The sequence below is a fragment of the Macaca mulatta genome, chromosome 7 (genome assembly GCF_049350105.2).
Source record: "Macaca mulatta isolate MMU2019108-1 chromosome 7, T2T-MMU8v2.0, whole genome shotgun sequence".
Lineage (NCBI taxonomy): Eukaryota > Metazoa > Chordata > Mammalia > Primates > Cercopithecidae > Macaca > Macaca mulatta.
In genome coordinates this window covers 169,067,429-169,094,257 of record NC_133412.1, presented here as the reverse complement: position 1 = coordinate 169,094,257, position 26,829 = coordinate 169,067,429, and the positions used below count along the sequence as shown (strand labels likewise).

The 26,829-nt window shown below is 46.2% G+C and overlaps 1 long non-coding RNA gene across 2 annotated transcripts in view; it reads right to left on the bottom strand.

Moving 5' to 3' along the window:
- Nucleotides 1-26,829, bottom strand: part of LOC144330389 (uncharacterized) — a 149,118-nt gene that overhangs the window by 73,721 nt on the left and 48,568 nt on the right. Inside the window, exon 3 of one of the 2 annotated variants that reach the window (XR_013396515.1) lies at nucleotides 23,276-24,728. The exons of the other annotated variant lie outside the window; for it this stretch is intronic. This is a non-coding gene — a long non-coding RNA (uncharacterized LOC144330389). Of the gene's footprint in view, nucleotides 1-23,275; nucleotides 24,729-26,829 lie in introns of those variants that run through there. 2 annotated transcript variants of the gene reach the window in all.

The window sequence follows — 26,829 nt, the reverse complement described above, 5'->3', positions numbered from 1 at the left end:
TGCAATCTGAAAATACTCATGAGTCCCAAGTGGGCCTTCCCAGACCCCCAGAGGCATTTGAAGGTCAAAACTGAGATCCAAGAGCTGTTCTCAGATTTCAAAACACCCCCCGAGAATCCTGTATATGCCCATGACCAGGCCAGACAAGTTAATTAAAATGTCAAGCTTCTTTGCTTTGGATGGAATGATATTGGCTTAGGTGTTGGCTCAGATTATCTTGCAATGATCAGAAGCTCTGATAGGCTGTAAGCGATATCACAGGAAATACTGGGATGTTGTTTTATTGCCTGCTCGGCTGCTATGTGTCTGGTTCATAAAGTGGGGAGGGAGAGAAATTAGCCACTGCACACCTGCAGACTTGTAGTCAAAACCTGCCAAGGAAAAGGTGTGTGAAGAAGAGTGGGTGGTGGAGTATCATGGATGCTGAAAACGTCCTCCCTCCACCATGCTGATCCCCAGAGAGTCTCTGATATTCCCTTTCCAGTGCTAAATTCTATGATTCCAACATTGTGTTCATTTGAGAATGCATTTTTATCCATCAGGGAAACATACTGAAGAGGACATTGCTGTCTGTTTTTTAAAATAGCCCTTTCTATGATAAAGTCACCCCCAGGTACAAGCAGAAAAAGAAAGCAATTCATTTCAGTGTATAGGATAGAGGCAGCAAGGACAAGGTCCTGAAAAAAAAATCAATATGGCACCAGTTTTAAAGAGAAATCTTGCAGCATGCCCTGAAGTTCAGCAGTTGTTGGCTACCGAGAAAGGACAAAAAAACAGATTACACCACCGACACCCTTTGGCTTCGAGGATCTGTGGATAAAAATAAGGGACTTGGTGACAGTAGAGCACTAAACTCAGGAACTGAGCCATGTGACCCTCAGCAAGTCCTTTATTCTCTCAGGACCTCAGTTTTCCCCTCTGTAGGGTACAAAACAATTGGGTGGTGATGGATGCTATGTGTACCCCACCAAATCCCCTCTGCTCTGCCATGCCTCCAACTCCTACCTTCTCCAAGTACTGGCAGCTAGCAAGTCACAGCTGTACCTTCTCTGGAGAGCTGTTCTCAGTTGAAGGAAGCCACCTCCTCTGAAATGGTAGCTCCCACCCTACTCCCCAGGAGGAGCAGCCTGCAGCCATTAACAGACTGATATGAGAGTACAGCAGTTCAACTTTTGCCTCGAGGTGGGACCAGCTCAGCAGGGCCAACAACTGCTGAACTTCAGGGCATGATGCAGGATATCTCTTTAAAACGGATGCCATGTTCCTGAGCTCCCCATGGGACCAGAGGAAGCTAGACTTCAGCAGAGGCCACATCCTTGCCTGTTTCCTTCCGCCATGTCCTACCTCTCCCAGTCCCTTGATCCCTCAATGTATTCTGTCTCTGAATCCCTGTCCAAGACTCCACTCCTGATCTAAAGCACTAATGCTTGAAAAATACTTGTAGCTATATTGACTGACTCCTCAACTATTCTAGGTGAGGACATTCTGGAGCATGGCTGGGCTTCCCTGGAAGCATGTCATCACCATCCTTTCTCCATGCAAGGTTTTATCTCTTGGCCTAGCGTAATTCTCTCATCCTGAATACTTCATTGTACTCTAACTGGCTGGTTAAAATCACTATGGCTGTCACCCCCTTAGGCTCTTCAGTATTTGCTTCCTATGTTTATGTAATTAAACTTCCAGATTAGTCCTCCAGAGAGGACACAACTTGCTCCTTGTCTCTCCAAAACCTGTTTTTCCCAGGGATGACTTCCAGCTCACTCAGACCTGGTAAAGTGGAGAGAGACCTGCTGTAAAGTTAGAAGGCACTTCAACCCATGGCCTGACCCCTCATGGATTGAACGAGCCTCAGCTTCATTATCCGTATGAAACAAAGAATAGGTGTCAATATCTGTTAGCCAATATTGATTGGATCAATATATATGGAAATATATAAAAGCCACATACATTCAAGTCATCTGGGGAATGTATTTTACATTGAGATTCCCAAGTTCCATTTCAGATCCGCTGTGTTAGAATTTCCAACATGTGCATGTTGAGGGCAGCGTCAGGAGTGCATGTGCTAGGAACACTGTTATGAGACCACCAAACTACGTGACTTCCGAAGCTTGTTCCCACTCCTATGTCCTCTACGTTTACCATGGCCATTTCTCAGATGGGTAGGGCAGATATTAGTGCTACATTCACTACGATAGTCTCCCTTTAAAGTGTTCAACCAGAAACTTCCTTTCTAAGCAGATCCTTCTTTAAGCACAGAGTCTCTAGGCTACCTGACCCTCATGCATCCACCTATTCCCACCTATGGCACCATTCCCAAGATTGCGGCACAAGATCTCTTCTGCTTCGGATTCATTTACTCTCACTGGAGGCTCTTGTGGTTGCAGAAATCCCATTCTGATACAATTAACTCAATTCTCTATGATCCTAGGACCTAATCACAGGACATCTTGAATGCTGTCCTAAGGAATTTGGACTTCGTTCTTTAGGCCACATTTTCCCACACTGTGTTCGATGGAATTCTACTTCCACAAAAGAGAGAGGAAGAAGGTGTTCCCAGTAAACTAGGGAACGGTGGCCCATTGTCCCCTTCTGGAAGTTTCACGGTATCACCTGCCTGGTAGTGATGCTGAGAAGTCCATCTACGTGGAAGCTTGCCTTTGTTGCTGTGCCCAGCAGTTCCAATACAATTTGGGAATGGAGCCTTTTTTCCAAGGAACATTATTAATATTTTGCAGGAATTAGTGTGACCTGGAAGATCAGTTGGGAAACTGCTCTAGGCAGAGTCTGTGAGGAGACCAATTTGAAAGTTTACAAGCCAGTTAAAGACATACTGAGATGTGCCTTAACATGGCCCAGATGAAAGCTGTTAGAAACGAATGAAGTAGTGGAGATTGCAGGCTGGGGGCCAGTGATGGGAAGCTGTTGTAATGCTCCTGCACTGGGCCATTTTTGTTTGCTATAAAGGAATACCTGAGATTGGGTAATTTATAAAGAAAAGAGGTTAAATTGGCTCACAATTGTGCATGTTGTACAGGAAGAATTGTGCCAGCATCTGCTTCTCAGGAGGGCCTCAGAAAGCTTCCAATCACAGCAGAAGGCAAAGGGGGAGCCAGTGCCTCACATGACGAGAGCAGGAGCAAGGGGCACGGGAGGGGACACACTCTTTAAACAACCCTCTTGCATGAACTCAGAGAAAGCACTCACTCATCACCAAGGGGATGGTGCTAAGCTATCCATGAGGGTCTTGCACCCACAATCCAAACACCTCCCACCAAGCCCCACCTCCAACATGGGGAATAACATTTCAACATGAGATTTGGAGGGAACACACATCCAAACCATATCAGGTTCACGTGAACTGTGATGGGGCCTGAACTAGGGCAGACTGGGGAAAGAGGTCTGTGACAAATGGATGCAGGGAACACTGGAGAATTAGGATGCTCAAAGCCTGGGAACCTTGTGCTTTGAACCTCGCTGCCTGCACAGTCTTCAGGCCTCTCCTGGGTGCTTTTTCCAAATGCCATTTAGCCCGACTCTGCTTACACTTTGGTGCAGCAGGAATAGCATCAAGCTGGTCCTCAGGTTCTATCTTCTGCAGGGATAATGGAAGCCATGAATCCTGGACCATTGGCTCTACCCCGACGCTAGTATCTAGGGGCTCCCCCTCCCAGGCCTTCATCCTCCTGATCTCTCCTCTCATCTTCTCTCTTAGCCCCTTTGTCTGGCTGCAGAGCTGAGCAAGACAGTGCACTGGGCTCAAGGTTAAGCCTGATGCCCTAAGTCCCCATCCACCATGCTGATGTCCAACTGCTCCTGGACTAGCTTCTCAGTGTGCAGGACTTTCCAGTCTGCCTAGCACCTTCATTTACCTTCTCTAAATTAACCCTCCCAGCAACACTTGAGAGAGGACTGTTATTCCCATTTTATAAATTAGAGGGGAGGGGGGAGCAACTTCTCTCAAGGTCACACCACCAATGAGTAGCGGAACCAGTCCCTAATCCCTACTTTACTTCTTGGTCCTACGCGCTTTTACTGCAATTCTAAAGTACAATGGAGTCAGCCAGTCTGTCTTCTGACTCTATTTGCCTCTCTCTCTCCATTTCTCTCTTTCATTCTGAAGAACCCCATAGGCCCTATGCCTCCCTTTACAATTTTGAAGGTGCCACAGGTGTGTGGAGACCCCAGCTCCATCCATGAGTCTATCTCGCAGATGCTTTCAGATTGCATCACTCCTCTAAGTAAGAGTCTACCCCGAACTCCTGCCTATGAGTTTCAATAAATTCTGAGTGTTACAAAACATTTAAAAATTGCTTCCCCTAAGAGATCCTCACTGGGATGGGGATGGGAGCTGCCACTCCCCGTAGGAACAGAGGCGTAGTTTTTTCTAGGCTGGGCAGGCCTGGCTCCATGCCAGGGCCTGGCATCAGTAGGTGACCGCTGCTTTTCATCAGGTGGCAAGTGCTTTCTTGGTGCTGCAGACTTGCATGTCACACTGAGGAGACGGGAGTAGGGGGGACTCTTTAGGCAGGTGGAAATTTCTGCTGTTTGCAGTATGTACCATTGGACTCCACCAAGACGTCAAGGCTATTGGGCCAAAAGTACTCATGGAATATATTTGAAGAAAGACAGCATGCAGTTAAAGGGGAGCCTTGAAGGTCATGGCTGAGGAGATGGAGAGCAGGGCAGGACCGTGGCAGGCTGAGGGCAGCTGTGTGCTTGTGCAGGTCATGGGCGACCAGGGGAGCCAGAGAGGGCAGGAGTGGAGCATGGGCAGTCAGACAGTAGCGCCAGGCTGGCTTCTCTCTTTCCACTTTGCTAATATCAAACCCACGCTAGCTTGACCATGGCTTCTGCTTCTATCAGCTGCTGCCTGGGGGAGGGAAACCACAGAAAAACAGTTCACACCAACATGTCTGATTGGCATATTCGGGGATCCATAGTGAGTGCAAGAGGGCGGTCTGGGCTGGAGGGGGAGTCTTGCCATAGAGGTCACAGTCAGGTCACAGCACAGCTGGAATCCCCGCTTGGTTCTCTGGACTCTTAGTGAAATCTTTTCAGAGTGCAAGTGCTGTGTGCCATTCCAGAGATCCTGGAAGCCTGCAAACTCTCCCAAACCTGGCTGGTCTTCCTCAGTTTTGCAAAGTAGTAGAGTCTGTAGGAAGTGAATGGAATCCCTGTGGTTACAGAATGACAGAATTTGGATGTGTGTCTCTGCCCAAATCTCATATTAAAATGTAAACCCCAATGTTGGGGGTGGGGCCTGGATGGGGGTGATTTGATCATGGGGGCTGATTTCTTGTGAATAGTTTAGCACCATCCGTCGGTACTGTCCTCATGATAGTGAGTTCTTATAGATCTGATCATTTAAAGAGTGTGGCACCTCCCCTCTTGCTCTCTTGCTCCCGCTCTAGCCATGAGACTAGACTAGCCTGTGCCCCCTTTCCCTTCTGCTATGATTCGAAGCTTCCTGAGGCCTCCCCAGAAGCAGAAGCCACTACTTCCTGTAGAGCCTTCAGAGTCATGAGTCGAGTACACTTCTTTTCTTTGTAAATTACCCAGTCTCAGATATTTCTTTAGAGCAATGCAAAAATAGACTAATACAAAGTTCATGTATCATTATTTTATGGGAATGGTACTATACCTTCCCTGGTCCCAATCACTATCTTAACATCTCCCCTCTTACCTGCAGTTGGAATTTCTAACTATGCTGCCTTCCTCTGGCCCCTCCCAGAATGCTGCTGCCAAGTCCTCAGCGGCCCCTAGAAATGCCCACTTTTATGGCCAATGGAGCCTCATAAGACTGTCGCGTTTGAAAGCCAGATCAATTGGACAAAGCCTCTGGTTCCTGAGCTCCACCTTTTAGCAGGTCTTGAAAGCCAACACCATGTGGACTGACAGCAGAGGCAGCCCCCACCCAACATTTCAACAGGCACTTACTGAGCATCTATTATGCGACAGCTGCTGTGCTTGGGATAAAGGAATGAGGCGTCCGCAGACACAAAATACTATGAAACGCCACATGATGATGTCAATAAGAGAAATAAGTTCAAAGTGTTTTTGAGAACCCAGGGGAAAGCACAATGAACTCTGCCTGGAACCGAGAGGGTGTTGCAGTGGCCTGGTGAAGAATCACTGGTGGTGTGAGCAGTCAAGGGGGCTGCAAACAGAGAGAAACAGAACATTTCAGAGTCATTAAAAAGCCAGACTGGCTAGGCCTGAAAAATTCGTTGAATGAGGTGAAGGGTGCTTGGGTGACTGGGTGGGTGAGTGTCAGGGTCATTTCTTGCGACAGGAAACCCAGGAAGGGGGAAGATTTGGGGCAGCAAGAGGGTTTTCTGTCACTTGCTTTGTGAGAGCCACCATCAGACCAGAGGCATTTGAGTCCTTTTGTTAGAATAAAGTGCACGCTACTATTTGAAATGACCTTAATACTTCCTTCTCAGGCTGTCAAAACCCCACCCTTTCCCAGCCCAGCTCAAATTTCACCTTCTCTGAGAAGCTTCCTTAAACACGGTGGACCCCTCATTCCTTGTTTGAGGTCATCTTGGTGCCATCTTTTTCATCAGTGACAGCACTGTGGCCTTGCTTGCCTGGGGATACAGCAAGCTGCACACAGGTGTGTGTCTCTCTCCAGGGCCCTGGACCTGTTTTTCTCACCCTTCCTTCATGTCTTCATGTGCCCAATGCCACACCCAGCACAAAACAGCATGAGCAAATGAGTGCTGCATTGAGCCAAATTGCAGGGCTTCTGCTTAACTAGGGCAAGGAGCAGTAGAAATTTCTGGAGCTCTCACCTGAAGCTTCAAAAGAAACCAACCTGCGAGATGCAACAGCCAGACAGCAACTCCTCCCTCTGATGCACAAATAAAACCAAGCCTGGAGGAGGGAGCCTGGCACCAGGTCCACCTCTCCAGATCATCTGCCTTCCAGAGTTGTACTCTGTGAAGGGGGCTGGCCCCTAAGTGGAGGTGACAGTTGGCTGGCTCTGGCCACCCATGCACACAGTCTTTGCCCCGTTTCTGTGGCAGGCAGAATTTGCAGTCTGAATCCAAGCATTGGGGGCAGCCCTGGGCCAATCTGAAGCAGTGAGGCTTGTCATCCTTCATTCTCAACTCGGCTTTCCCTGACCTTCAGTGAGTACCAGCTCTACCCTATCCTCCTGTTTCTGAGCAGCCATCTGCCCCCATCAGTGTCCTGCTTCCAGTGCAGCTATCAAAGGATCTGTCCTCAGACCTTGCTATGAACCCTGCCCCTCACCTAGTGTTACCAGCCATGCCGTTCGGCAAGGAGTCTCAAGGGATCCTTTATGAAGCCAAGCCCCAAGCCAGGCACTCTACAAGAGTGAGAGACCCCATCACACCCACAGAACTGCAGCGGCCACCATAGCGTCTGACACATGCTATGCTCAATGGAGGCACTGGATGCATGTCCGGTGCTCAATGGATGCATGTTGAATGAATGTTGGGTGCAATAATAGACAGCCCCTGTCCTGCAGCAGTTCACGATCTGGCAGAAGAGACACTGGACAGAGAGGCTGGCTTGGGAGCTGGGGTCAAATCACATGGCCTAAATACACACTCTGCTATGGATGTGCGGGGCGGCTTTGATATGTCTGTGCCTCCGTTTGCTCATCTGTGAAATGTGGATAACTTTGAAACCTGCCTCCCAGGTAGTTGAAGAGAGTAGGTTACATCTGATAAGTGTATAGCACAGTCCCTGGCACTCAGCAAGTGCTCAAGAGATTCCCTGAGAGGATAGGTGGTAAATCAATGAGTGAGTGAGTGGGTGAGTGAAAACATGAATGAAGTACTGATGTAGTACAAAGTGCCGCTGGAACAGGCAGCATTTGGGGACCTTAGTGGAAGGTGGTGTTTGATGAGGAGGGTCTCCCTAGGTGGAGCTAGGGAAATGGCACCCCAGGTGGAGGGCACAGCCCAAACAGAGGCAGAGGTGGGAATGGGCAGGGCAGTTTGGGGAACAGGTGGCTCAGGGTGGCTGGGCCATGAAGGGCAGGGACGGGAGCCACAGAAGATACTGAAGGGGAAGGTTGGGCCCAGACACATGGGGCCCTGAATGCCAGGCTGGGAGCTTGGCAAAGGAGAACTTTGCCATAGGGGAGGGAAGAGCATGCCCAGGACAGGAGGCAGATGATGCCTAGAGGGACACAGAAGGAGCTGAACATCTGTTCTGCCTCCTTCATGCTGCTCACAGCCCAGTTCAAGCGGAGGTGCTCTGATGGGGATGAACCAGTGCATGGGGAGAAAACCCTCAAAGCCTTTACTGCTTGTCCATCAGTAAGCATTACTGGGTTTGCTGGATCCAAGAACATCCATAAGACATAGGATTTCAATCTCCGTCTCATCTGACTCTCCCAGTTCCATAGATGAGAAACCCAAAGGCAGGGAAGGGATTTGCCTGAAGCTAAGAGCTCCTGGGCCTCTGTCCCTAGGACCTATTTTCCTCTAACATGAATGTAACATCAGCAAGTTAAACCCATCTGAGGCAAGAAAAATGAAAATAAATCTCTACCAGTCATCCCAACACCAATCCTAAAGAACTGATATTTTACTCTTGAAAAACAGAGGCAAAGAAAACTGACATTGCTTGTCCCAGATACTGATGGGGCCTGTCTTTCAGGGCAGCATGGCATGAGACATTCTTCATTCATTGACTCATTCACTCAACAAGTGTTCATTGAGTGCCTTTGCCACGTGGGGCTCCATGCTGGATGCCGGGAGCCTAACTTTGGAAAGGCCACAGATTTGGCATCTGACCTCAGGCTAATTCTGGCCATGCCTGACCCATCTGTATGGCCTTGGGCAAGTCACATCATCTTTCTGAGCCTCAGCTTTGTCATCTGCAATGTAAGGATCCAGCATAGAGCTCCTGGCATTGCATTCAGCATTAAACAGGATCATGTGTGTAAAGTGTCCATTGCTGTCCCACAGAAGGAGGTCCTAAGGCAGCTTCCCAGCCCAGATGCCTCGCTCAGATACATTTTTGTTACTACCCCCATGAGCTCCAAGGGAGATTCCAGATTCTGGGGCACTTAATTGTTTCCTTCTGATAAATGTCACAGGGCACGAAAGCTGAGAGCTACAACGGGTGCATCTGGCACTTTGAGACGTGGCATCTCCTTGCGGAAGCATCGCTCACCACTCTGAGCCAGGGAGCCCAGCCCACGCTGTTGGCAGAGAGGAAGGAGCTCTGACAGCAGCTGGCACACAGTGACTGATAAGGTGCTGTCACTTTCCATCCACTGCTGTGTTCAAGTATCAAAGTACTTGGTTGAAAATGTCAGGCAATTTCTCTCCTCCAGAATTCATCAAAGCCTGTGGGGGTTTGGGGAATAAATAGAAGAGATGCTGAAAACAATTACAAATGTTCTAGGGAAATGATGCACTGGGGACTCCTGTACATCACACTTTTGCCTTTTCTTCCACCCCTCACGTGGCGGAGAGCTTTGGTCTCAGGTCTCAGATGAGGAGCACTTACAGACTGGATGACCTGGGCTGAGGCACTCAACCCTCTGGGGCCACTGTTTCTTCATCTGGGAATAATAAAATCTATTTGAGTTTATTGTGAGTGTTAAATTATGGGGGGAGTCTTAAGGTTTTGTGCTGAAATGACCTTTGTTAGTCAGGGATTCTTAACCCTGGCTGTACATCGTACCCACCTGGGAAGTTAGTTATTTAAAATATCTTTGTCTGGGGCCCACCTCTGGGTAGTTTTATTTAATTGGTCTGGTCTAGGGTCTGGGCACTGTCTGTCTGGTTGGTTGGTTGGTTAAAGCTTCCCAAGGGATTGAAATCTGCAGCCAGGTTTGAGAATTCTGTCATTGAATCTGCCTTCTCATTGCAGGTCTTAAGCATGGAAACAACACTGTCAGTTTTATGCCTTGGAAAGATCACTCTGGGGACAGTGAAGATAATGGGTTGTGTGGTAGGTGTAAGACTACATTTAGGGACACCAGTTAGAGCCTTTCTATTCACTGTGTGGTCCATGGAACCACAGTATTGACCCTCCTTGTTAGGGAGACAGAATCTCAAGACACATCCTGAGCAACTACTGACTGAGAGTCTGCATTTTAACAAGATCCCAGGTGATGTGTACCATCATCCCTCGGTGTCCACAAGGGATGGGTTCCAGGACCGCAGAGGATATAAAAATCCACAAATGCTCAAGCACTTTATATAAAATGACATAGTATTTGCATATAGCCTATGCACATCCTCCAGTATACTTTAAATCATCTCTGGATTGCTTATCAGACATACCTAATACAATGCAAATGCTATGTAAATAGTTGCTCTACTGTGTTGGTTTTACATTTGTATCATTTGTATTGTTGTGTTGTTACTTTTGTTGTTTTTAAAAATATTTTTGGTTTGCTGTTGGTTGAAATCACATATATAAACTCGTAGATACAGAGGGCCAACTCTTCATGCATGAAAGCTTGGGAAGGTCTGGATTAGAAGACCATACACTGCAGGGGTCCAGGCTGGAGATGGTGATAACCCCACTCAGAGAGCAGGGTTTTAGAATAGAAGGAGACATATGGGAGAAGAATTGACAGGGCATAATGGCGGGGCTTGGTTTGGAGTTTGGGAAAGAGATATCGAAAACAAGAACATATTTCTCATTTGGCCCTTGGGGGAAGATAGTGTCTCCGTCTGCAGGTTAGTAGGGAAAGGCTGATGAGTTATCTTCTTTAACTCAACTATTTTTGCACAGCATCTTATGCCAATAAGTAGCTTGCAACTTTTGTGCCTTATTTAGTAAGAAGCATCTACCCAAACATGCTCATTCTGGTGTAGATAGAAACGGGCATCTTTTCATTGCAAGTTTTCATATTTGGAAACAGGCTAGGTGCTTGCTCTTGGTCACATACCTAGGAACTGGTGGAATGAAGCCTGAACTCAGACCTTCTTACTTCAGATCCTGTGCTCTTTTCCAAGACTGGCGGTATTTCTTTTGTTTTGTTATTTTGTGTCCCATTGATCTCTGCTGTTGTTATCGTCCATTCACTGCTTAGTGTCCAACTAAGTCAACGTAATTGATCCCTCATGGAATGCTTTTATAGAATCTCCTATATTAATCACTGGTCTTTTAAAAAATCACTGCATATAATAGGCACACAATCAACACATAACATCTCTGGTCACCAGAACATGTGAGATTTTTCCCACACTGATCTCATAAGACTGCCCTGACTTGAGATTCCACTCTTAAGTCCAGGCCTCCCGTATTTCTGGCCAACTGGCTATAAATTGGGGATTCCCACGACCCCCTCCTCAGGCTTGAACATATGAGCATATGATGGGAATTGAGGGGAGAGGAGGGTGGAGAGGCAGGGAGATACTCTATTTTGGGGGTCTCAGATGCCTTGGCAGAGGTTTGGACCTTGTCAAGGGCATGAGACTACTAGATCTGTACCTTTAAAAGATCACTGTAGCAAAAAGATAGAAGAATAATTACATCAGGGTTAGAAAAACATAAGAAAACTTGGCTGAAGAGAAAGTCCATGTGAGAAATGAAGTCAGCTGAACCAGTGCCTCTGGCATAAAGAACAAGAGCAGCGGCGATCAACCTTTCAGGACCACGGACAGATCCCCTCTTAGTTCAATCCCCTTTAACGAGAATATTGTATAAATACCCTATCCGACTATTTTCAAAATAGCCACCATTTACTGAGTGCCAGGATCCTTGCATACATTATGTCTTCAATCCAAATAACAACCCTGAAAGGCAATGATTATTGGCCCCATCCTGCTGGGGAGCAAAAATCGAGTCTCACTGAGGAATCCCTTATCAAGAGCACACAGCAGACCAACGACACAGCGACTTCATTTTGCTATACTGACCATTACATCAAGCTACCACCACTAAACATGCTCTAATTTTGAAGTGGCAATTAATTCTTTTTTCCATTTTAATTAATTAAAAGCACAGATCCAGCCAGGAATTTTAATTGGTCATCCAGAACTGCCACGCAGTACTGCTTGTACTTCTAGCCCCAACCAAAGGAATTTGGCATCCTTGTTCTCTGTGCTGAATATTGTGAGTAACTGCAAGGATATCTATGTAGGGTTTGTTTTGAATATTGGAATAGTTTCTAACACCCTTCAATCCTCCTTCAAGGATGCCTAGGGATGTGGGGAGCCAGGACACGGAAAGGTGAAGAAGGCAGACCCTGGGAACACTGGCACCCTTGTTAAGGTTTTAAATGGGTCTTCTCCAGGAAGCTGAGAAAATACTCAGCCCTACCAGCTCCTTTCCCCATCTTGGGAACATTTCCTTTCATTTTCACAAAGTCAGGCTTGTGATTATTTTCAGTTCCAATATGAGTTTGTTACCGTGTGTGGACTGGAAATGAGGTGGATGTCAAATAAATACCTGATAGAGTTTCTGCCTCACAAACTGGGGAGTGTTGAGAGAACTTTCAACACCAATGAAAATTCTATTACAGTATTTTCTGGGCTGCTGTTTGGTCCGAATTCAGGGCCTCACTACCTCCCCCTGGGAAGCTGTCTCTAATTCCTCCCCCTTTGATGTGTTGTGCATACAGCATTAGATTTATCTTCAGTAGAGCAACTCTATCTAATAAAGTTACTCATCTGCTCCAAGATTCTTAGTGGTTCCCTATTGCCTTCCAATATAGTTCATAGTCCTTACCCGGCTATTGAGGGCCCTTCACAATTCAGCCATAGCCTGTCATTCTGACCTCATATCCTGCTGCATCTCTCCACAAACATCATGGTCCAGTCACATGAGTTTAATTTCTATTCCACAAATTCATAGCTCAGGATGTGCAAATTGTCTTATCAGTTTCTTGGCACACAGGTCTCCCCAATATAATAAGAGGCTTCCTCAAAATCACCGTTGAAAGCAGTCTGCTAGCAAGACAGAAGTCAGAACATTTTGTAATTTTATCATGGAAGTGACATCCCCTCAATGATGCAGTGCTTTGTTTATTAGGAGCAAGTCACTCAAGGGGAGGGGATTACATGACGTTGTGGATATCAGAGGGTAAGGACCACTGGGGACCATCTTAAAAGCTGCCTACTACAATTCCTGTTGAAGACCTACCATCCTTTAAGAGTTAAATCAAATCATGTTTCTCAAAGATCTTTCTATATGTCCTAGTTAGAATAATTCCTCTCACTTCATAATATCCTCGTTCTACATTGCTTTATTTGTCCTTCTAGAGGAACACTTGTCTTAATGCCTACAGTAGAAGCACTTAAGATGTCTGTCTTTACCACCATTTTGGGAGTCCCTGGAGGGCAGGAATCACATCTGTTTCTGTCTCTGCATTTTATGCAGCCTAATGGAAGAGAGGTGTTGTGTAAATGTTTGCTGAAGTGAGTTGGCCAACTCTTCCGTTCCTTTAGAAATAGCTTTTAGCCTCCAATTTCAAACACAGAAAATAATTCACTGACAGGGTGTTTGTCTTGGGTGATAAGGGAATATATGCTTTTCTCAGAGTTTACAAAATCCAAGATTTGACAGGTTAAGAAATAGGAGCTTACCGTAAACTGAAGCAGAGAGAAGCAAGTTTCTCTGAAGGCATTCATGTATACAATGTATGACCATATATCAAAATTCACAAGGTAATAATAAAAATAAATAATGCTTACCATGTCAAGTGCTGTATACTTCACCTACTTTGGACCACTTAATTCTCACAATAGTCCTAACATGTTGGACAACTTGTCCTCATTCTACAAACGAGAAAGGCTACAGTTCAAGAGGTAGGTAACTGCCCCAGGATTATAGGGTCTGATGACAAAGGCTACGCTCCTCACTGCTCCCCTGGGTGCCTTTTTCTTATTTTCTTAAATAAAGAATTTCTTTTCTCTTAATGCTATTTAAAAGCTGTAATTTTACCACAGTGAACTTAGAATTGCACTGGGCCAGTTCTGAAGCATAGCTTTGTGAATGACACATAGGTCTGCATATCAGGAGTGCAGAATTTTTCTTTTGGTTATATCCCAGACTTGTAGCACAACCCTGGAAAGGTCGTTTGCTGTCTCGGGATCTTCTTTTCTAAAAACAGATGCAAATTATGTAATACCTAAGGTTCATCACAATTCTAACAGTATGTAGGATTTAATTATAAATCATTATAATTTAAATTGTATGCTAAAATGTACATTAAAATCAGATCATTGCTATTTTGTCAAAATCCCTCTTGTTTGTTTTTTATAGATAAAGGAGTAACCATTTAAAGTTACATTTCAAAATGCCATCATGGAATAAAGAGACTAAGCCTCAGTGATATCATTTGGGATACTTTTTTAATGAGGTCTTTTTTTTAGAAAATCTTGTCAATAAGTCATAACGGACTATATTCCCTATTACAGACCCAGAGGTTTCATTACGGACCATTTAGGAAGATTAAAGAACACTCCCTCTGGAGGGGACTTGAGTCTCAGAGCACCTAGGATATCACATTAAGCATCTGAAATACTCATTTTCAGTTTCTAACAGCGGATTAATGAATCTACAAAGAACACACTTATTAAAACCAACATATGCTGAGGGATAATAAACCTAGTCCACATTTTCATCTGTCTGTTTCTGCCTATGAATGAAGGGAAAAGGAGCATGAAAATTGAGTTGCTGTCCTACCCAACACTCTTCTCTTCCTCCCTGTGCGTGATGGGGTAAGTAGTGTCATGGATTGGACACTGGTCTTGGGAACAAGTAACCAGGGTCCAAACCCTGACTAAGCCATTCACCTTGTATAAATCATTTGACCTTCTGTGGGCCTGTTTCTTTCTTTTCAAAATAGGCTAGACCAGGGATTTTCAGAATGTGCCCCTGAGAGCTTGAGGCATTTCTTCCTCGGTACCCAGGGAATGCTACCGGATGATGACTGGATGAAGGGGTTTCTCAACATTAAATGCTATTGTTAAAAAACCACTGGCTGGTTGATGTGTAGAGTCTTTTCCAGTTAGATTTTGGAGGTGATAGGGAAATATCTATTGATGTTTCTGTATTCTTGAATTATTTTAGCTTATAATTCAAGTTTTTAAAATGCTAATACACATGCATACACGCTGTTATGGCTAAAATAACATATGAATAGGTACCATGTTGTCAGATTGAGCTTCCTGGAGCCTCAGTAGAGTCAAGGTCAGAACTCTTTGGCATAGGTAATATTTTCTGATCCCAGAGCTTGAAAGAAACAGGAGATTCATTTAAAAAGGAAACTGAGACTCAGAGGTTATGCAACAAAGAGAGGAGTGGACACCAGGTTTTCTGTCTCCTGTTTCAGGATGTTCTCTGCTGTCCCGTGCTCCCTGCCCTGCTGTTCTCCATCCTACAGCATCTCTGCACTGTGCTACAGTTGCTTGTGGGCATCATGCCATTCTTCCTAAACCATAAGGTTCTGGGGGGTCCGGGCTGTTCCGTCACAATGACCAATGGTGTGCGTTTCATCCCAACATCCTCTGAGGGGGCTGCAGACATCTGTCATCATCAGGAGAAGAAAAAGAAAGCTTTAGGAAGATAAATCGTGTTTTGGTTTTTTTTTTCTTCACTAAGAAACTGTTTAGACTGGAACCCATCTCCACAAATTATGGAACATACATACTGAAGTGTCATTTTTTGCAGAAAACAATGATTCACCCAAGTTTTTCCTGACTGGAGATTTAAATTGGACTGTCCATCAACTTGCTGTCAATCAGCGTCTCCTATCCTGAGCTGCACATACAGTCAGAAATAGAATCACAAGGTCTTTTCTCTGAGGGGAAGCAGGGCTAAGTTTCATCCCTTTTGATTTGCCTCTTAATTTAGCCTGTTGGCAAATATGTGGCAAGCACCTACTATGTGCCAGGCTTTGAGAAGGTGGGAGGGAAGCTAAAGACGATGAAAGCATGGACTTTCCCTGCATCCATTTTCTATTTTCATAACAAATTACCACAAACAGAGCAACTTAAAATAACACAGATTTATTATCTCACAATTTCTGCTGGTTGGAAATCTAACACCGAGCTAAAATCAAGGCTCATCAGGGCCACATTGCTTACTGGAGTCCCTGGGGAAGAACCTACTATTGCACTTATTCAGGTTATTGACCTGACTCAGTTCCTTTGCTATGGTAGAACTGAGGCCCCATTTCTTTGTTGACCATGACCAGGGGGTCTCCCTCAGCTCCCACAGGCCTCTCCCCAGGCCTTGCATGTGGTGGCCACTTGCACCTCAGAACCAGCCATGATGTGCCAAGTCCTCAGACCCAGGCTCTCTCCTTCTGCTGTACCTCTGTCTCCAGCCAGAGAAGGTTCTCTGCTTTTATGGGCTCATGTGGTTAGCTTGGGCATATACAGATGGCCCAGAATAATCTCCCTGTCTTCAAATTTCTAATCTCATGTCTTCAAATTTCGAATCTCATTTACCTCTGCAAAATTCCTTCACAACAATACCTAGACTCATGTTTGCTTGAATAACCAGGAGATGGGAATTGTATTAGTCTGTTTTCACACTGCTATGAAGAAATACCCAAGACTGGGTAATTTATAATGGAAAGAGGTTTAATTGACTCACAGTTCCACATTGTTGGGGAGGCCTCAGGAAACAACAATCATAGCAGAAGGCAAAGGAGAAGCAGGTACCTCTTCACAGGGTGCAGGATGGAGTGAGTGCAAGCAGGGGAAATGCCAGACACATAAAACCATCAGATCTCATGGGACTCAGTGGCTGTCATGAGAACAGCATGGGGAAAACTGCTCCCATGATCTGATTACCTCCACCTGGTCCCGCCCTTGCCATGAGGGGATTACAATTCAGGATGAGAATTTTTGGGGGGTGGGGGACACAGCAAAATCATATCAGGAATCTCAGGGGATGTGACAGTTAATTTTATGTGTCAACATGATTGGTCTACCAGGTGCCCAGACATCGGTCGAACATTATTCTGGGTGTGTTTGTAAGTGTGTCTCTGGATGACAACAGCATTTGAATTGGTAGATGGAATATAGCAGACTGTCCTCCCAATATGGTGGGCCTCATCCAACCAAAGGCCTGAATAGAACCAAAGGGCTGACGTGCCTGAGAGTAAGAGGGAGCTCCTCCTGCCTGACTTCCTTAGAGTTAAGACATTGTGTGCTTCCTGTCTTTGAACTCAAACTGAAATACTGACTCTTCCTGGTCTCAAGCCTACAGGTCTTTGGACTCATCAGCCCTCCTGGTTTCAGGCCTTCCAGCTCAGGCGGGAACTACACCATCAGCTCTCCTGGGTCTCCAGTTTGCCAATTTAACATCTTGGGTCTTGTCCCTCCATAATCATGTGAGCCAAATATATATATACACACACACACACACACACATATACACACACACACACATACATACATATATATATAGGCACACATATATATATTCCCACTAATTACCTAACTCATGTATATATGTATATATAAATATGAATTCCCGTTAATTACCTAATTTATGTGTGTGTGTATATATATATACACACACACTCACACAAGAAGTGTGCATACACACATATATATACACACACACACACACACTTGTTTTCTAGTATATATCCATGCTGGTTTTCTTTCTGTGGAGAACCCTAATATACAGGAGTATACCTCTATGAACAACCTCCTTCAAAACTCTATCTACTGGAGCCAGGCCCTTCAACAGGGATTGCAAGCTCAAAAGCCTTCAGGGTCAAGGCGAAAAATCAAAATACCGGATGGACATGGTGTCATACAACAGGGCAGTGGTGATTCTGTAGTAAACTGGAATGTACAAGCTCTACCTACCTTTAAGTTTTCTAAAATCACAATGCTGGCCAAACAAAACACATTTGCAGCTAAATATGATCAGGACCCTTAGAGTTTTCAACAAAATGAAAACTGTTATACTAGAGGCTTGCTGGAAAACCACAAAGAAAGGAAGGATAGAAATGTTTTTATAAAAAAGATGACATTTGCATTGAGCCTTGGTGGTGAATTATAAGTTCTCAGGCCCGGGGGGAGGAAAGGCACTCCAGACAGAGAGAAGAGCATGGCAAAGCAGCAGAGCCCTGGTGGTGCCCACGTCTGCTGTGAAGTGGGTAGGGGCACAGGGCCCAGGCAAGCAGCTGGAGAGTAGGTGGGGGCCAGACTCAGGAGAGCTCTGCTGTTAGGAGAGCAGCCATACCACCCACACACTCCCTGAGACTGGTGTCAGGTGCAAGGCAGGCCTGGGCTGGGAGCTTCAGATCAGCCAGAGATCCATTTCACTTTCTATACAGGGATTTCATCATGAGAGACTGAGGAACACAGCTTGAATAGCAATGAGGGCCTTACCTCCTTTTGTGCACGGCAGGCAAGGCTGCCCTGAACACCAGGGCCTGGGCTCGGGGAGCTGGACCCCTGGAGACTGAGGCCCCTGCCTTCCCCACCTTGCTCATTCTCACAACTAGTACCCCTTTCCCATTAATTACCTAATTATTGTTTAAATGTCTGAGGCCAGGTGAGCCATCCTCCAATTCAAGCCAAGGAAAGCCTGCAGCCCCCCAAGGTGGTCGAGGGAAGCACCTCTGGGGAAAGGCCCCGACCGGCAGGCAGGATCTGTGAGCTGCGTTCAGCTTCACTCTCCCAGTTCCATCCTCTGAGAAACCACAGCATTGGGCTGGTTACTGCCCAGTCCTGTCCAGGCTCCCGAGGTCTACTCTAAGTCCAAGTCCAGACTTCTGCAGATCTTCAGTCTGAAAAAGGTTTTCTTTCTTTTCTACCCCAGAGACACAAAACCCTTAGAAACACCTAAAGCACAATGATAAATTGCAGAAAGGAAACTGGGTATCACTTCTGGCTAAGGTTGGAGTTTCTCTTCCCCACCCATGTTCAGGATAAATGACAGGAAAAGGGCACAGGCATGAGGCAGGGGGAGACAAAACCTCCACTGAAAAAAGTAAGGTTGGGGCAAGTGGCTTAATTGCATGGGGTCCCTAAAATTTTACCTCTGAATCAGACACCTGTGCCTACCCAGCTCTAAAAGAGGACCCAGAAGGGACTGATCCCAACATGCCCAGTTCCTTCTCCCAGGCTCACCAGTTCGGTAAATGCTGCCACCTTCCTTGGGGAGGCGTGAATAAGGGGAAGAGTGTGTGGCACAAAGAAACCAAGGGTGTCGTCCTAGTCGAGGTCCCTCCACAAAGAAACATAAGGAGTAGGGGGGAAATGTCCCCCCATAAGAGATAGTGATAATAATAATAATGAATAATATATATTGAAGGCTGAATGTGCCTGACTCTAAAAGTGTGTTATTTTGTTTCCTGAAGACAATCTCATGAGGTAGGTAGTGGAGAAATTGAGTCACAGAAAATGTCGCTGGTCCAAAGGTCACACACTAGGTGATATAGTTTGGATGTGGGTCCCCACCGGAATCTCATATTGAAATGCAACCCCCAATGTTGGAGGTAGGGCCTGGTGGGAGGGGATTGGGTCATGGGGGCAGATTTCTCATGAATGGTTTAGCACCATCCCCTGTGGTACTGTCCTTGCGATAGTGAGTGAGTTCTCGTGAGATCTGGTTATTTAAATGTGTATGGCACCTCCCCTCACTTCCCTTGCTCCTGCTTTCGCAATGTGATGTGCCTACCCCACCTTTGCCTTCCGTCATGATTGGAAGCTTCCTGAGGCCTCCCCAGAAGCAGAAGCTGCCATGCTTCCTGTACAGCCTGCAGAACCATGAGCCAACCAAACCTCTTTTCTCATACATTACCCAGTCCCAGGTATTTCTTTATAGCAATGCCACAGCGAACTAACACACCTGTCAGGCAGTGAGACTGCACAGCTCTCTTTCCCAACTGTTCACTCTAGACCAGTTCTCTCCCGACAGCTGTGGGACCTGGTGCAAGGCCCTTGACCTCACTATGTCTTGGGTATCTCACCTGCAAAGAGTCATGGCAGTCTCCAGAGCACGGGGTTTGGTGAAGATCATGCCGCGGATGTACTTCTATTTTGAACTTACTCAGTTTGGATAGGCCGGATAATGTAGTGGGAGGGGCATAATGTGGTGGAACCAGGAGGTTCAAATTATTTCCCCTTAAAAAGGATCATAATAGGCCGGGCACGGTGACTCACGCCCGTAATCCTAGCACTTTGCTGGGCTGAGGCAGGCGGATCACCTAAGGTTGGGAGTTTGAGACCAGCCTGGCCAACATGGAGAAACCCCATCTCTACTAAAAATATAAAAAATTACCCAGGCATGGTGGCGCACGCCTGTAATCCCAGCTACTCAGGAGGCTGAGGCAAGAGAATCGCTTGAACCTGGGAGGCAGAGGCTGTGGTGAGCTGAAATTGTGCCATTGCACTCCAGCCTGGGCAACAAGAGCAAAACTCCACCTCAAAAAAAAAAGAAGATCATAATATCTACATCATGCAGACAGACCAACATCCGTGGTGTAGACTTACATCTATGGCACAGGAGTCTTATGAGTTAAAGCTGCACAATGCCTAATAGCTGTTGTTTTGTTGCTGCTGCTGTCATAATTGCTTTGGGGTCTCCTGCTCTCCTTCCCCCACTAGACACTGGTTTTTGTCTCCCAGAACCATCACAATGTCTGGCATACAACAGCCACTTGGTGAGTATGAGGTGGGGTGGATACGTGTTATTTCTTCCTCCCGCCCACCTTCCCACACCGCCCAGGTGAGTTCTCCAGGCCTTGTTAGCGTCCTGAATGTCCCTTTTAGTGTCCTGTTAGCATCCTGAATTTCCACTTAGAAGAGCACTCACCACTCTTGAAATAGATTGTTGAATTCTTTGCTTTCCCTACTAGATTATCAACACCATTAGTGGAGGGCTGAGACTGTCTCATTTACCATTTACACCCACCCGTGGTACAATGGCGGGAATATGGAAGTCACTCAACGGATGTCTATAAGATAGATGAATGAGAAAATGCATTGAGTGAGCGGGTGGATGATTTCACAGAGCTGCTGAGTCCCAAACCAAATACAGGATCAAACCTTGACCCTGTGCAATTCCAGATATGACCAACAGAGGGTGCTCTGCTCTGAGGTTCGTAAAGATAATGCGATTTCTGTCCTTAAAGCTTGAAAACCAATTAAGTGACCGATGCTATCCGGCACGTGGCTTTAGGTAATGCCCTATTTAATGGCCTCAGTTGAAGCTGCTCACTCTCCACAGCTGAGCTCCCAGCCAAGCTGGGGCAGTAAGATAGCCCTGTTAGGGCTAAAAAGCCTTTTCTATATTTCGAAGATGTAGGTAAAATCCCAGTAAGGCATTCAATAGCATAACTTTATTGGCAGAGTCAGCCTGTTTTTAAGTCAGGCATTAAAGGTGTTGGGAGTCACACTGGCCTGGAAATCCTGATTCTGTGCTCACCTGTATAAAACCTTGAACAAGGGGCTTTCCTCATTCATTCACCCACTCATTTCATTTATTGGACAAACTTTTTCTGAGTGTGAAATATGCCAAAAGCACAGGAATGTCTGAGTTGAAAAGTCAAGTCCTTGTCCTTAGACAGCACAGAGTTTAAAGGGGTAAGATAGGCATGAAACAGACATTTCAACACCAGAGTCATCATGCGGACTGTGTCGAATGGCACAGGGGCACAGAGAAGGAGCACCCAATTCATCCCAGGAGATGTGGTCAGGAAACACCTCTAGAAAGAGGCGGCCTTCAAGCTTTGTCTGAAAGGACGGGTGAATGAACAGGTGCAGGGATGAAGTTCCTGGCAGGAGGACCAGCAAGAGCAAACACAAGGAGGCTTGGAAGTATGTGTCTTGCTTGAAGAAGTGCACTAAGGGCAGTTAGTGTGCAAAGTATTCATGCAGGGACCAGATAAGGGTCTTTTGTACTGACAGCAGAGGCCCTACTTCATCCAGATGGCAAGAGAGAGCTTTTGAAGGATTTTAAACAGGGAGGTGACAGGACCAGTGTTGTATTTTGAAAGATCACTCTGTTGACCAAGCAGGCAGTTGGGGTGGAAGGTGGCTGGTGGGAGGAGGCCTCTCTGAGCTCACTTTTCTCACCTGAGGTGTCTGAGAGTGGAAGAAGATGGCCTAGAAATTTCCTTTGGGTTCAATGTCCTATTTTTTCTACACACACAGATATGGACACTTTAGTCCTTCAGCATGAACAGAGGTTATCAGAAACACATCACAACTGGGGGTGGGGGGTGAGGGGAAAAGGTTTCCAGCAAGCTGGGGTCTCAAAATACCATGATCTAACTGGGTCTGCCTGTCACCCACTTCTTCAGTGGGTCTGACGCGGTGTCGAGAAGCTGTTGTCTGCATTTGTCTGCAACCCTAGTTAAGAAAAGCCTGCAGGAAGCAGTTAAGAAGAGAAGATGCCACTCACCTTGTTGGACGGGTGTCCTTCTGAGGCACTCTGCCGTTAACAAGGTGTCTAACAAAGTGTCCGAGGGCAGAACTCAAAATCAGACACTTTCCTGGAGTTGTCCCTGACCTTCAGAAAACGGGACCACTATGGCCTTTGTGGAACCTACGTTCTCCTGGTAATGCCAAGGAAAGAACCCAGAAAGAAATGCTCTCTGTTCCTCATCCCAGGAGCCCCATGCTCAGGAGGGTTCAGTTTTGCTCATGAGGCAAAGGCAGAGGAGACAGGGAGATTTATGAGAAAGGGACACAGTCCTTCATAGGCAAGTTCACCACATACAGACGGCAGAAAAAGTGCTCCTGGAAGAGGAAACAGCTTAGATAATGACCTTGAGTCAGGAATCGTAGTAACCTAATGCAACTGTGTTGGAACAGGTCTTGAGCGTTGCTTTTTCAGTAATTGGAGACATCTCTAATGTCAAAGGGGACAGCTTGGGTCTCGATGGTATATTGATAAGACTGGCAGGACTGGTATCAATGAGGGATTTCCTAGTCCTTACAATATTGTAAACATTCACCTGTAGAACCCCCCGGGCCTGGCAGTGGTTATTTGTACGTGCACTTTGATTTTAAAAACTTATAAGGGTATATGCAGTTTGATACTATGTATGTGCATTTAAAAATATATAAGACAGTGCTGTACATTGTTTAGGTATTTATCCTTAAATCATGAAAGTCTGGGCAGGAAGACTCTATGACAACTTCGATATAGAGGTAACCTCTGGGAAGAGGGAGGCAAAGGTTTTACAATATCCGCGACATCTTTCTACAAAGAGAATATGCTATTGAATTACTTTTCTGTGTGTGTTTTAAGTGTTTCATAATTGGGTATTAACATATAAAAATGGAAATCACTGCCAGCAATAATAAAACTGGGGCTCTTTTCTGGAATCCATTCATTCGGTGCTGGTTCATCAGGGCTCTGCCTCCTGCAGGCCCCACTCTCCAATCTGCCTCTCCCTGACCCAGACCTGCTCTCTTTCACCCAGACCGGGTGGCACCTTAGAATCAAGTTGCTTTCTCCAGACCCCTGACCCATCACCGCCATGGGCCTTCCTGAGTCTGATTGGTGCTGCAGAGATGGGATCTGAGGCCTACATTGCCTCTGGGTTCACTCTGCCACCTCCTACCCAATCCTGGCCCAGACCCTACTGTGGCCTTCTATCTGATTGCGGTTCCAGAAGTGGGGGAGGAGAAGCTGCCCTCCCTGGTGTAGGATCACCTACCCACCACGGGCTCAGGTCAGTCCTCCGTGCCTCTCAGCCCTGCCTACTTGGTCACCATCCCCAGTGGAAACCCCTCTAGGCACCCAGTTTTTTCTACCACCTCATGTTGCTCCGTGACCCAAATTTCCTCTGCTCTCCTACCTGCCCCCTACCCCACTGTGCATTCCAGAATCCGGGCTGTAGAGCAGGAATGCCCTTTGTACTGGTCTGTTCTCACGCTGCTAACGACGACGTACCCAAAACCCGGTAATTTCTAAGGAAAAAGAGGTTTAATGGACTCACAGTTCCATGTGGCTGGGGAGGCCTCACAATCATGGTGGAAGGTGAAAGGCATGGCTTACAAGGTGGCAGACAAGAGAGAGTGAGAGAAAGCAGAAACCCATTATAAAACCATCAGATCTCATGAGACTCATTTACTACCATGAGAACAGTATGGGGGAAAATGCTCCCATGATTCAATGATCTCCACTGGGTCCCTCCCACAACACATAGGAATTGTGGGAGCTACAATTCAAGATGAGATTTGTGGGGGACACAGCCAAACCATATCACCCCTCTATTCTGAACCTCTCATTCAGCTCCCTTCATCCTCCCTGCTGAGGCTCTGCTGTCCCCTGAGGGTGCCACTTCCTGACAGGCTTGTTCTCACAGGAGGGGCAGACATAGGCTGAAATTCTTCCCAATCCCCACTGCTCCTCCTAGACCATTATTTCTTCAACTTCACGTACAAAGCCCATTCTTTCAGGATCACATCCTCAGGCCAGATGGTCCTATGCTGTTCCTTCCTGCTGTTGTCTCCAAAGCCCTGGACATTCCTCTTTATCTGCAGAGCACTCTGGCACCTGAACGCTGCACCATGAATGCCGTTGAGTATTACAGGCTGCAAACTCGCCACTGGCTGAATCAGCCCGCACACATTATTTATTTGTTTGTAAATAGGAATGTGTATTAGCCAGCTCAAGCTGCCATAACAAAATAGTCCAGATTGAGTGGCTTAAGCCAGAGATTTATTTTCTCATAGTCCTGGAGACTGGAAGTTTGAGGCAGGGTGACAGTAGGATTGGTTTCTGCTGAGGGTGCTCTTTCTAGCTTGCAGATGACCATCTTCTTGCTGTGTCCTCACATGGCCTTTTCTCTGTGTGCATGCAAGGGATGCAGGAATAGGAGAGGGAGAAAAAGAGAGAGAGAATAAATGAGCTCTGTCTCTTCTTATAAAGACACTAATCCTGTTAGATTAGGGCCCCCAACCCATGACCTCATTTAACCTTAATTACTTCCTTAGAGGCTCTATTTCCAAACAGAGACACACTGGGGGCCAGGGCTTTGCCCTGTGAATTTTGGGGGGATGCAAGCTGATATGGTTTGGCTCTGCATCCACACCCAGATCTCATCTCAAATTGTAATCCCCACAATCCCCAAGTGTTGAGGGAGGGACCTGGTGGGAGGTGATTGGATCATGGGGGTAGTTTCCCCCATGCTATTCTCATGATAGTGAGTGAGTTCTCACGAGATCTGATGGTTTTATTAGGGACTCTTCCCCCTTCACTCCCTGTCTCTTTCCTGCTGCCTTGTGAAGAAGATACTTGCTTCTCCTTCACCTGCCTCTGTGATTGTAAGTTTCCTGAGGGCTCCTCAACCATGTGGAACTGTGAGTCAATTAGACCTCCTTTCTTTATAAATTACCCAGTCTCAGAGAAGTTTTTATTGCAGTATAAAAACAGACTAATACACAAGCATTCATTCTGTAAAATAAGGTGGATGTCTTTGAGCATGCATGCCCTCTTGTTTGCTACCATCCCTACCACTCCCTATTTCTTTCTCCCTTCCTGCTGCAGTCTCTTGCATGTCTACCACGCTGAATGATCTTCACTCTCCTCTAACTCAGCAGCCAAGTTCGGCCGCATCCTGAGCCATGTTGTCACCCGGGACCTTCGCATCCCTGAAGCCAGTCTACAACCTTCTGGTTACAGTTTCCTAACTTTCTATCCTGCTGAACTGGGTCCACTGGATCAGGTACAAAACCACACTTCTACATCTTGGGACAGTTTTTGAACCAGGAGCTCTGTTCCCCAGAGGCTCTGCCACACCTGAGGAAGACAACGAATCCAGCTCGCACCCCAGAAGAGAGCACGGAAAGAACTGGAGTTAGAAAATGGATACAGTCAGGGGCAAGTAACTTAGCTTTCTGGGCCTCAATGTCCCCATCTGTAAATGGGAAAATACCAATTCCTTCTTCCTAAGGTTTTTGTGTAAATTAAACTTCATGTCCATGGAAACACTTTGTAAACAGCAATCATGGAGCACAAGGACTCAGTGGTCGCCTGAGAAGCACATGTTCCCCTAATTGATACTGGAGACACCATCTCCTTATATGGACGTATTAGTCAGGGCTCTCCAGAGAAACACAACTAACAGGATATATGTGTGTGTAAATATTATGAGGAATCAGTTCACATGCTTCCAGAAGCTTAGAAGTCCCAAGATCTACAGTTGGTAAGCTGGAGAATCAAGAGAACTGATGGTGTCACTCCAGGCTGGAGACAGGCAGGTGCAAAACCCAGGAAGAGCTGAGTTTCAGTTCAAGTGAGAAAGGTAAAAAAGACCAGGGTCCCAATCCAAGCACTCAGGCAGGAGGAGTTTCCTCCTACTCAGACTTTTTGATATTTTAAGGTCATCAGTTGATTGGATGAGGTCCCCCATCTGCTTTACTAAGTCTACTGATTCAAATGTTATCCAAAAACATCCTCCCAGATGCACCCAGGATAATATTTGACCAAAGGTCTGGGCACCCTGTGGCCCAATCAAGTTGACACATAAAATTAATTATGTGGACACAGATTTTTCAAGGTCAGGAATTTCCTCTCCTTTTGTACACGCAGTTGCAGTTGAGAATCCTAGTGATTTAAACAGCCCTGCAGGGTGCTTTGCTGATAGCCTTGAACTTTATCTATGTCCAAGGATGACAGAATGAATGGATCCAAGACAGTAAAAGCAAGAATGTTTTGGAAGAGTGGAAAGTTTCATAGACACACTAGTAGGTGTTGGTATCATGGTTCAAATTGGTGCAGCTTAATCATTACTTTCTGAGAACCAATCACAGGCAAGACCATGGGCCTGGCCCACTAGAAGCCCAGCAGGAGAGAGATGAGGGTTTTGGGATCCCTGAAGCATCCCAGTTCCATGTGCAGCATGAGTCTGCCTAAAAGCATGTTGACAGTGTGACCTTGGGCCTCTCC